This window comes from Grammomys surdaster, unplaced genomic scaffold (genome assembly GCF_004785775.1).
Source record: "Grammomys surdaster isolate TR1022 unplaced genomic scaffold, NIH_TR_1.0 133, whole genome shotgun sequence".
Lineage (NCBI taxonomy): Eukaryota > Metazoa > Chordata > Mammalia > Rodentia > Muridae > Grammomys > Grammomys surdaster.
In genome coordinates this window covers 8,475,913-8,486,975 of record NW_021604591.1, presented here as the reverse complement: position 1 = coordinate 8,486,975, position 11,063 = coordinate 8,475,913, and the positions used below count along the sequence as shown (strand labels likewise).

The window sequence follows — 11,063 nt, the reverse complement described above, 5'->3', positions numbered from 1 at the left end:
TCTCTCCCTCCCTTCCTTCTTTCTTTCTTCTTGTTTTGTTTTTGTTTTGTTTTAAAGAATCAAAGTCTTCTGAAGTCAATCTTCCTCCCTCCACTATCTTCGCCTCAGGGCACAATAGTTTCACAGAGTAGTGAATGAGTCAGGCGCTGGAGTCATTGGAAACATCACATCCATGCACCAGTTGAACTTGAACTAATTGTTCGGGATTTTAACTTTTTATCTTCTACCATAATTTTTCATCACAGTTCTATAATAGTGATATTCTATAAGTTTATATACATGTATATAAATATATACAAACACACACATGTTTGTATAACTGCCTGTATACATACATACATATGTATATACATACCACATATATAATCTTAGTGACTATCACACTGATGCTAATTTAGTTTTAATTAGTAATTTTCATTTTTCTAGGATTGTCACTAATTTTCCATTCTCCTATGTAATGCTTAAGCTCTGTCCTGGATTCTGTTGTGTTTTCCAAGATCAACTGAATCCCACTGGCACCAGAGCCACTTAATGTTACCCTACTTGCTTACTCACTGGCTCACACAACTGCAATTCATGGTGTCTGCCAGCAGCCACAAAGCCCTGCCACTTTACAGCCTATCAACATTACCATCCTCCCAGGTGTTAGTTCTCAAGGCCAGGTACTAGCTTTGATGTGGCCCATGTGGAGAAGCAATGTGTTCCTAATTTGCTCAGCTATGTCTCTGAGACTGTCTCATGCATAACCTCTATTTCCATAAGGAAGTGAGTCATACCCCTTCTATAACTCATTTACACACTGAAAATGTCACAGTTAGAATCCAGGTCACAGAAACCTAACCTACACACACCTACACAATCAGAACCTCCAGAGAGTTATGCATTTCCTGGATTGAATCAGCACTATTGAAGAGTCCCCAGGCAATTTTTCATAAATTGATAGATTCAAATGTACTGCTATACATTTCAAAAACAGTCTCTGTCAGTCTGTCTAATGCCAGGACTTTTTAAAGTTTCTTCTTACCCAGTTATACTTTTTTAAAGTTCCGATTTGGAAAATTGTACTCTAAAACATGTCAAATTCTCTGCAGCCTAAAGTTTATCTTAATTCTCCAATATTTACTCATCAAACTGTCTCTAGCCATCTTTAATAATAGGTGCTAAATCTATGAAGTCCAAAGACTAAACCTCTAAGTAGCTAAAAATTTAAAAATCAGAGGCGTGTTTGGAGAGTGACAAATAGAGGCATAATTTAAATACCTCTATGACATTAAACAAATTTTTGAATTAATTGGAATTAATTTTCTCCTTAGTTTTATATTCGACACATCCACTGTATAGCATCTTCCCCGATTAACACTTTTACCTCAACACCAATAAAGACCAATAGTTCCCAACAATTCCCACAAACCTCTGAGTCTTTTTTGCATGTAAGGTTTGGCTTAATCTCCATCTGCTGTATCATCTCCCCTGCCTTGTGTTGAAATCCTTGTCATCTGTGATACTCTATGGGAACGGAGCTCCCCTGGCACTTGGAGTTTGTTCTTGCTTCCTTTCTATTGCTGTGATAAAACACTTTCACAAAAATGCAGCTAAGAGAGCAAAGAGTATATTTAGCTTATGCTTTCAGGTTAGGACAAGTCATTGAAGGAAGTCAGCCCAGGAACTTTGGAGGACCACTGCTTCTCTGTCCACTCACATGTGTGTGCTCAGCTACTTTCTTATCTACTGCAAGAACACCTGCTCAGAGATGGTGATGCTCAGCATAGACTGAGCCTTCTACATCCTTTATGGACATGTTCACAGGCCAATGTGATCCAGATCATTCGTCAATCAGGCTTTTGTCCAGGCTGTGTCAAGGTGACAATTTAAGCCAATTTGGACAGAACATAGCAACTCTGTGTGAAGTGGGTAGCTTCTCTGCTTCAGCATAAATATCATGTATATTTCATTTTTCTAGTATGGTATATCATAAGAAAGTCTCCTGAGGACAGGATTCAAAACACAGCCCATTGACTCCTCCTCACACCTACTGTATACCAAACTGATATTTACAAAAAGGCTCACATGTAACTAATATTTTCATAAAAGATGAATGGTGGTACATATTACATTCTTTATCACACCAGATGTTTGGTAAATTGGCATCATCAATATAAAACAAAATCTCATTAAGTTGGCATTAATAATGAGACACGCAATCATTCTCACATCACTAAACAACTGAATCACTCAGCATAACAGCATCTTATTCAGTAAAGACCTAGCAAACACTCTATGAATGTCTACTATGAACTACAGTCTTCCTAGCCTCTTTGCTGCCTAAAAACATGAAAAATATTATTTATATTTCTTAAGAAAGTTTCAGAATTTTCTAATAGCTGTACTCTTTTCTGATATGAGAGTACCTCTTTGGGACTGCTTGTTTACCTGAATAATTACATATGTGCAAAAACTCTGGAAACTCTATGTAATTCCTTGTCATGACACATCATATTATAACATTGGACAAAATTAAACTAAAGCCACTTCTTTCCATAACTATCTTATGTCCAGGTAAACATAGTCTTCCACTGAGCTGAAATCTGAAATGTGTTAATTAGTCTCAAAACAAAAGCATGTACTGATACAATAATTGGTATCTTTTTCATTTTTGGACCTCTAGCCCATGTTGACACAGCTGCAATCAATTCTTCTATACATATGAATCATGGGCATTTTTGTGTTAGATGTGAAACATCCCCCATAGGATCATATGTTTATTCCCCAGCAGGTGACACTGTTTGAGAGCATTGGGCAAGCGTTCGAAGGTAACACCACCCTTTCCTCAAGGAGGTCGATCCTTGGGGAAGTCTTTATGGTTTCACAGCCCAGCTTTTCTTCTTCATCCTCCTTGATTACTGACTGTAAAGCAACATGATCAGTTGATTCACTCCTCTGTCACCAAGACTTTCTCAGCTGCTGCTATGTCTTCTTCTCTATGATAGAATGATACCCTTGTCCTGGTATGTAAGAAGAAACCCTTTATTTTTTAATTGTTTCTTGTTGGATATATAGTCATATACCAGAAATCTAACACAAGAGTCAAAGAAATGAACAGTGTGATGGACTGCAGAGTCACACCAGCTGCTATGGATTAGGCCTCCATGAGAAGAGCTATTACTCTGAGAGAAAAAAATGATAGCTGAGAGGAAGGAAGTTAATTTTCCAAGATTTATTATGTTCCTTGAGAATCTTTAATCTGTAAGAAGTAATGGGTTCACACTGTAGGTGAAAGAATGTAAATGAAACCATTGGTAAAGACTTGGAAATGGAAGAGTTAGAGGTAGAAGCAATTTTTAGAAGTAAAAGACCTGAAAAAGTAGCTAATTTTAAAATGTTCCCTGCTGTAGCTCCGAGATAGCTCCTAAATTCCAAACTTTCAAACTTATCTTCCCACTCTGTTCCCAGCTTCAGATATAAAGCATGTCTTGTTGATAAGAGACAATGGAGAGCTGGGAGATGCATGCACATATAGAAACTAAACATGATTCCTGGGGCCCTAAAATTAAAATCTAATTATAGGCAAAGGAGCTAGTTACTAAACTGAAGAATACTTCTGAATATTTTTTAATGTCAAAGGTTATTGTGAGATAATAAGCAACAACAACAACTACAACAACCAAAGACTGATTTCCTTTGTCACAGAGGCCAAGCAAACAAAGCTAGGGCTAAGTTCCAAAGATAGATAGGCAGATTAGAGATGAGAAAGAGTCCCTTGACTGAGTACTGGCTTATTCTAGAATAACCAACAGCAACAATAGTAGAATTTCTTTCTTTTAGATTATCAAGAATCAGCTAACATCCATCTCTGTGCAATGTCCTCACAACAGATACGGAAAAGTATGTAAATTCTGTAAAACCCAAAGTACTTAAGATATTTTGATATTTATTAAGATTAGATAAGTCAACACAATCTCTTGTCAATTTCCTTCTATAAAAATAAGTATCTGCCAAATATTGCATAATGAATTAATGTTGACCAAATCCATGATACCTATATTAACCCCAGATTTCAGATTTAAACCAGAAAGTAATATCACCATGAGCAACAGCATCATTCATTTGATGATGTCATAGACCAAAACCACATACTTATTCAAATGAGGATTAGGGAGGTCAATGCCAAAACTCTAACAATTGTATAAAACAGTTCAATTTGCACAGAGAAGCAATGCTCTGATGATCAGCCACCACTTTTCTTAGCATTGCCCAGGTGAGAGGTAAATGGATAAAAAGCTTCTCAATGGTGATGAGACAGACCCAGTGAGAGGGTCAGACATGTTTCAATACAGATCCATCATTGTTACCAGGAAAATAACCTGTCCTGTGAGTGTCAGCAAAGCAGTCTATTCTCTGTGAAGGACAGTAATCCAGCCACAAAATCATGAAGTACTGTTCAAGTAAAATTCAAGCAAAAGCTACAGTCCTAATCTCTCTGAAAATTGAGGTTAATGTGTTTCAATAACAATGTGACTCACTCTTTCAAAATTCCAATGGGTCCATTCACAGAACCACAAAGGCATCAAGGGAATAAGTATCTCAAATTTTTTAATCAGGAATAGAATTCTCTGTTAACAAAACAGGTACACTTTCCACATTTGCTCTTTCTCTATGAAGGAATCTCTGTGAGCTGTTTCCTCAGTCAAGGTCAATGAATGAAAGTAAGCTGTGTTCCAACTCTGACCAAACCAGCTATCCTCTGAATAAATACTACTTTATCTGACCTTGTTTTCAGCCTTGTATGAAACAATATTATCAAGTAGCAGGCACATCCAAGGCACACAGTAGTGTTCAGGATGAGCTCATTTCTTTTATGAAATGCTTTTAGATGCAGTTGAGAAATGAGAATGAGAATTCATTCAGGAATGGCTCAAACATAATAAAGGAGTTGAATTCTTAGAATTTGTTTGTTAATATGATTTCTTCCAAGTTGCTAATATTCCCGTTCTAATTATGGAAACTTACATGATGAGCATCATTTGAAGTAACATTCAAATTTATGTGACTACAGTTTGGTCCCTTATAGTCCCTCCCAAGACTGAACTCCCCAGTCATAAGATGCATTTCTGGAAAGGGTCCACTCTTCAGGCTGCAAGGCCTGCTCTGGGCTATAGCAGACTTTGTGGTAGGGGTTGACTTAGTAGCTTTCACAGTTCAGTTTTGAATAGGAAAAGTGAACACAGCACAAAAGACAAAGAGAGACAGGAGCAGTTTGGCTTTGGGGAATTATTTTTTCATACTTGGGTGTTTTTTTGGGGGGGAGGGGTTGTTTGTTTTTTGTTTTGTTTTTAATTTTCTGTCAGTCCACTGGGTTAAAGAACATTGTCAACATCTTAAATTGCACATGGAGAAGGTGACTAGCAAAGGAGTCTCTGCTAAATGGATGCTAAGCTCAAAGTGCTAAACACCTGCTTTCATTCAGCTGCCTCTGCTGTCACATTCCTGTAGAGCCCATGATTCTTTTTCATTTCTAAAGTTAGAAAACCCAATGACATTACTTCTAAGTGAGCTTAACACTCTGATTCCAGATATCGGTATGTTAATACCCATGCTGTTGCCTGTTTGTGATGGCATGGAGTCGATTCACCAGGAAAGTAAATAAAGAACAGAAACCTAGGAATGTGGACAGATACCTTTCCTCATCATGAACTGACAGCAACCATGTTTGCTTCTGTGGAACGGATTGGAGAAGAGGGTTGCTTGAAGAAAGTCTGAAACAGTTGTACGCTTGCACAATATGGCTTGGTAATCTTTTCATGAGGATCTGCTTTCTTCACTTACTTTTTATTCAGTCATGTTCACACAGCAGTCAAATAAACACTGGGCACACACTTATTGGGCTATTTGTCATAGGCTCTGATTTAGCAATAGCTATGAGAAATTTACCTTAAGAATTACATGTGTCCCTTTAAGAATGCTAAGTGCCTGAGTTGTGCTGGTAGCTCACTTGGTAGAGTACCTGCCTAGCATTTAGAGAGCCCCTCAGTTAGAATTACCATACTATGCATGTCAGCAATACCAGCACTCAAGACATGGGGTCAGAAATTGTGGAGGTTCACAGTTACTCTCAATGTTTGAGGCCAGTCTTGAATATATTCAAATTTATCTTTAAAAAAGAATTATTTGTGCCATTTCTGCTGGAAGATACGTGACAGAATTATTCCTGCGCTGGAAAGCGCACAGTGCACAAAGTTACACTATTATATCATAAGATTCATTTCTCTTGTCTACTACCTGTATACCTGTATTTCCCCACACGTTTTTGTTTTTAACATCATCACAGCCTTATACATAGATGCAACGCACTGTGATCATATTCACACCCATTACCTTATCTTAGCCTTTCCCCTCCTTCTAATCTACTTCTGCCTAACTTATGTGTGTGAGGCCACCACATTTAATTAAGGTTGTTTGTATGGGTAAGAGGTTGCTGACTGGTCTAAAGACAACTTACCCGTGCTGATAATGAGTATTCCTTACAGGCAAACATTAACTAACTAGCCTCTCGGGTCATGAGACCAACTCTCATTCTGGATAGAATACTGAAGTCCTTCACAGGAAACCACCATAGATGTTATGAATTCTTGACTGTAACACGAATATCATGTCATGTCCAGAACGCTATTTCACAGCACTCTTCCCCATCTTCTGGTTCTTACATCCTTCCTGCTTGTCTTCTTCAATGTTCATTGGGGCTTAAAGTGGCTTGATATAAATGTTCTTCTTGGAGCTGTGCACTCCATACTTACTCTTATCATTTTGACTATTTATATGTGTCTACCTTAATCAAAATCCATTATAAAAAGAACCTACTCTGACCAAGGCTGGCAGTATCTCCAGTCCATGAGTGTAAACAGGAATATTTAGACCGTGGTTTGACCATCTGACAACTAATCAAAAGAAAAGTATATATTCCCCAACTAGGGCCTGGAATCTCTAGCTTTAGGCCTTTGATCACGTTCATAGTACTGGCCCTAAGTTACCTTAATGGAGGGATTTCCATCAATTAAAAGCAAACGAACCTTGAGTGACTTTTGTCAACTGCAGCTGGAAGACCATTATTTTCTCAAGTTGTAGGAAGCTACTGATATTAATTACAATATTCTGAGTTATTCAAATAAATAAAGCTGTACCATGGATATGAAAAAACAGCTGGCACACTAATGCTATACAATTCTCTACACATCATTGATAAATGTAGTAAAAAGTTCACAGGGCTCTGACCGTTACTTTGAAGAATGAGACATAAGTCTAACCATTCCATAACCAAGGTCTATTTCTAGATATAAATTGACGATAGTATAAAAATATCAAGGTAGATGCAAGCTGTAAGAGCCAGTTCTAAACTTTCAACATTTCCCAAATAATCTTTCTTCACTTGTAATTTCCTTATTGACTGAGTAACGTAAGCTATCACAGACTCCATGTTCTTTGTTCATTTTAGGCAGTGAACCTGTAGTTAGTACTGAAAAGCATTTGAGTGTTCAGTAATCTTTGGCACCAGAATTATGGCCCAGGTACCCTTCTTCTCATTCTCACATGCATGGTGTGGTAAAGCTAGTATTCTGGTCTATATCTTTAATGATCAATGTCTGAAGACTAAAGGAAGTATGTACTCTCAGTTAGGACTCAAACAATGCTAGAGTTACAAGCACCTGTCATGACGATGTCCAAAATCATTTTTACCAGGAATGGTCTGGACAGTAGCTCACAACTGTGTCTCTTTCTGGAAGTTGTCTTTGACTAAAGGGTAGCTGACTTGCCCAAGATCAAATTCCCTCCACCGAGAGAGATTAATCTGATGATGTGCCAATTTTTTGAAGCCTATGATCTGGATCCTTTATTCCAAAAAATAACTCAGGAAATTATTCAGGTCCTGAACTCCAAGAGGTGTATGAGGGAAATCAGTTATTTTTACAGTTATACACACTGTATCGAAAAAGGGAATCTAGCATTATAGGAAATTTAATAGTTAACATTAATATTCAGTGACCTGGAATATTGTGCTGCTGTCTCCCAGAGCTTTTGAGTCATCATGGTTACAGCAGAAAACATAGGAATGAGGTAATAAAAGGAATTCGAGCCCACATCATTGTCACAGTAGACTTGCAGATGTAACCAATTGGTTATCTTATTGGCCTGAATGGTATAATCAAAGGATACCGAGAAAGAACTGAATTTTACAGTTGGGGGTCTTTGGCCAAGGCTTAGCTACAACCTTCCTCTGTGTACTTTCAAGACAGTATATCCATAAAATATCATCAAGGAGGAAGAATGGGCTGGCCATCTGGAGAAAGTAGTCCCCAATATCCCTTAGATCATTAATCAAGATGAGAGCCAACAGATACATTTTAAGCACCACAAACTTAAATAAGCACTCAGCTGTTAGGGAAGCTTGGTTGTGTGGTGGCTTATTTGTTTTTGCCAGAGTTGATAAACACACCTCAGGTAAGCGGTCAAGTGGGTTCTTTCCTGAAGCTCTCAGAACGTATTTCAGAATACGTTCACGTTCACCTGGGGAACAAATTCTTAATGTTTTTTAGAAAGAACAGAAATGTTCTATGGTGAATAAAACTTTTGAAGTTGATAAACCTATTGCATTTTGACAGTATATCATCTCTGTTTTATTATATCCTTGAGAGTTGAGTTTTGCACAGTGCGTTGCGGCCATATTCATCCCTCTCTCCAAATTCTTCCCAGATCCAACACACCCATCATTTCCCACCCAAATTTCTGTCATTTTTATTTTTTTAAAAAAGGCTCTGGCCTTTGCTGCCACGATGGTCCAGGCCGCAGTCACCTTGGGACTTTGAATATGTCGGGGATTGCCCTCAGTCGACTTGCACAGAAAAGGAAAGCTTGGAGGAAGGACCACCCTTTTGGCTTTGTGGCTGTCTCAACAAAGAACCCTGATGGCACGATGAACCTGATGAACTTGGAATGCGCTATCCCTGGGAAGAAGGGGACTTCCATGGGAAGGAGGCTTGTTCAAGCTACGAACGCTTTTCAAAGATGATTATCTGTCCTCACCACGAAAATGTAAATTTGAGCCACCCCTGTTTCATCCAGACGTGTATCCTTATGGCACAGTGTGCCTGTCCATCCTGGAGGAAAACAAGGACTGGAGGCCAGCTATCACGATCAAACAGATCTTATTAGGAATACAAGAACTTCTAAATGAACCAAATATTCAAGACCCAGCTCAAGCAGAGGCCTACAAAATTTACTGGCCAAAACAGAGTGGAATATGAGAAAAGGGTTCGAGCAAAAGCAAAGAAGTTTGCCCCCTCATAAGCAGCTCGCTCCATACTGTTACTAGTCGCCTGGGAGGGTTGAGTGGGCACTATTTTCCATTTCCGCCACTGGCATATACAGTCTCAATTCGCTGAATTGCCCCAGTTTTTCATACAGGGTCTCTTCCTTCAGTCTTTTGTATTTTTGATTGTTAAGTAAAACTTGCTTTTATTTTAATATTGATGTCAGTATTTCAACTGCTGAAAAATGAGAAACTTTTGTACTTGGTAACTCCCTAGGAGTGTCGCGCTCTGATGCAGGCATGCTTCCCACTGAGCTCTGACCTCCAGCTGGCTGTATGACAGAACCACACTGCCCCTCCTTTCCTACCCTTGTCTTTCTCAGAAACCTGGGCTGTTGCTTATGAGCCTCAGATCCAAAGTGGGCCAGCGTCTCCATTCTGCACCACTTCCTTTGTGTTTCTATGGCGTTTTGTCTGTGTTGCTGTTTAGAGTAAATGAACTGTTTGTATATATTTTAAAAAAAAGACTTCAACGCCAATGTGTGCAGTTTAAGTATTCTTTAAAGTATGATCTTACTCTGGAACTTAGCTTTGTTAAGGGATACACTCTCCTCTCCCGGGAGCTCTTAATGGACAATTAAGCTTCTAGGCTCAGAGTGAGTTTATGTGCCCAACTCCCTCTCAACGCTGACCTTTGGTCTGTCTTAGGTTTGTACAAGCTTTGTACATGAATGTGCAATGTTCATATGTATGTGCAACTGCATATTGTGCCCAGAAAGTGTTTTTCTTGTACTCATCTACCACCTGTGGCTTTTAGAGTCTTCAAACTCCGATTCTGCAATGATTGCTAAGCTTCGGAATGGATTGAGATATATGTAATCCCTTTAAGACTGAATGATCTGCAGGCTCTTATGCTCTGCAGTTTAGCCAGTTGTGGAACGTTTGCCAGCATTAATCACCTTCTACTGCAAATAGAATGGTCTTAGATGAGGGTTGAGAGCTGTTGCTCACTAATTATGGGACACTGTCCTTTGAGAGTAATAGCTGTATATTCGCATGCATGTGTGATGAAGAGAGATTGACAAACTTTTTGGTATCCTAGTACTTTTCTGAAACATGTGTCAGGGACCACACCACAAACTTCCACTCATTCATGCTAACCACATGCCAGCTATGTAAACTCATCCAGTTTTTTGATAGGCCAATCAGGGCCCAGAAATGCTCATTAATCCACCATCCACTACTAGGCACCAATGAAGCTGATTCAAATCAAAACCTTTTTCTCCAAAGCTCAAGAAATGCCAGAGGCTGGGCATGGTGATTTGAGATTGATTCCATTTAAATGTCTGCAATCGAAATTTCAATATTCAATTCACAAAATCAAAAATGGCAACTATACACAAAAAATTTATAAAGTTAGGTTTTTTTTTTTTTTGCTTAAGTGTGAAAAACTTCTAAAATTCCTAATAGGGTCTTTATTTTGGGGTAAATCTTTTTATCTTAATGTTAGTTAATGTAACAATATTTTTAAAGGCATATTTCTCTGGACACTGAAGTGGTGATAACAAAGGCAGATTGTTTTTTAAATTGGGTACTAAGACTAGCAATAGGAGGCTGCAGCATCCAGAAAAAAATTTCCAGGTAATTTTGGTATTTTAATGACATTTCAAACACAAACATACTCACACAATGTTACTAACTCATACTCAGCACTTGAGAGATAGATAGATAGATAGATAGATAGATAGATAGATAGATAGATAGA

The 11,063-nt window shown here is 38.3% G+C and overlaps 1 protein-coding gene and 1 pseudogene across 5 annotated transcripts in view; one reads left to right on the top strand and one right to left on the bottom strand.

Annotated features, from left to right (window-relative positions):
• The window catches only part of Ctnna2 (catenin alpha 2), a 1,083,974-nt gene that overhangs the window by 1,044,040 nt on the left and 28,871 nt on the right, over positions 1-11,063 (bottom strand). The window lies entirely within an intron of this gene.
• LOC114616837 lies at positions 8,849-9,336 on the top strand (annotated as a pseudogene).